Raw genomic sequence first — 1289 nt, 5'->3', positions numbered from 1 at the left:
AATTCCAATGCATTCCTAATGCATTATTTATTCCCAACCACAGCTACAACGTAGTTCAGCTGCTGTGCCTGCAGCACTGGCGTCAACCTCCACCTTGTCGGGACAGCAGAAGGAAGGGTCAGCCCTGGACCACTGGAAAGAAGATCTTTAATGCTGTCAAATACATGCTGGCCCTCAAAGGTTCAGAAAGGTCCAAATGTAGTGTATTCTTTGGCTGACTTGTGATTGGTAACAATGGAGAAAAAGGTCCTGCAAAATCTTTTGTGGGAACCAGCCACACTGAAGTATCACCATAATGCACAACCAGTGGTTGTCACAGGAAACTCAAAAACAACATGATATTTGGCTAAGTTCATTAATGTCTATATCTAAGCAGGGTAAATGGAGACTCATCAGTTTTAGTGGCATAACACTATCAAATAGTTTCCCTATTCCTCAGCAAACTCCACATTGGTTTGGGGATTTTTCTGTACTCTGCACTCATGCACTGAAAGCTTCAGGGAGCAGTTCATAGACTGATCTGAAATGAATGTGGCATAATGTAAACTATTGAGTGTCTGTGACATGACGAGTATTTCATAAATGAACAAGTGACTGAGTCCGGACACAGTCAATGAGTGAAGCAGTGAAAAACAGTAACATCATCACATTTATACTTTGACTTTGTAAAGGCCTAACAATCTTAAACAACTGTTTACATGTTTATTATTCTGGGGGTTTAGTGGAAGGCAGAATCAATAGGTGGTGATTAATGACCGATGACCTTCAAACCCAGGGGACAGATCAGACAGATTGTGGGGCTGTAGCAAACAACATTTTAATAAGATATTTATTTTGTATCAGTGAGCTCTGACATCAAATGTTGCCTTCCTTTTTATTTGTGGTGGTTTCTCTAATTGTGTGTTTGTGTTACTGGAATTGTTTTACAGTAAAAACATTTTTGTACAGCTGGTGTAACTGGTACAAATGTAGCTCCACAAGTATCCCCTAGAACATTTGCAGATTAAAGAGGGAAGTGTAATATTATAATACTGTAATGTTTTAGGATTAAAATGGGCAACATGGATTTTACCAATGCAGCTTCTCTTATTGTTAGTGCTTATCGGTTCTGAACTTTATCAATACTCTTGTTGATTCCATATGATTAAGGTAAAGAATAGAACAAATTGAGAACAAAATTTACATTTATTTATTAAAAAACAAAACACTGTTTCTCGGTCAGTGAAAGCAAGTCACTTGTGCTTGAACTGGAATAAAACAGGTGTCAGTGCTCTGAACTAGCAGCTGTA

This window comes from Seriola lalandi, unplaced genomic scaffold (genome assembly GCF_002814215.2).
Source record: "Seriola lalandi dorsalis isolate HSWRI2012SDOR001 ecotype SW California unplaced genomic scaffold, Sedor1 jcf7180002054958, whole genome shotgun sequence".
Classification (NCBI taxonomy): Eukaryota; Metazoa; Chordata; class Actinopteri; order Carangiformes; family Carangidae; genus Seriola; species Seriola lalandi.
Note: the sequence above shows the minus strand (reverse complement) of the source record.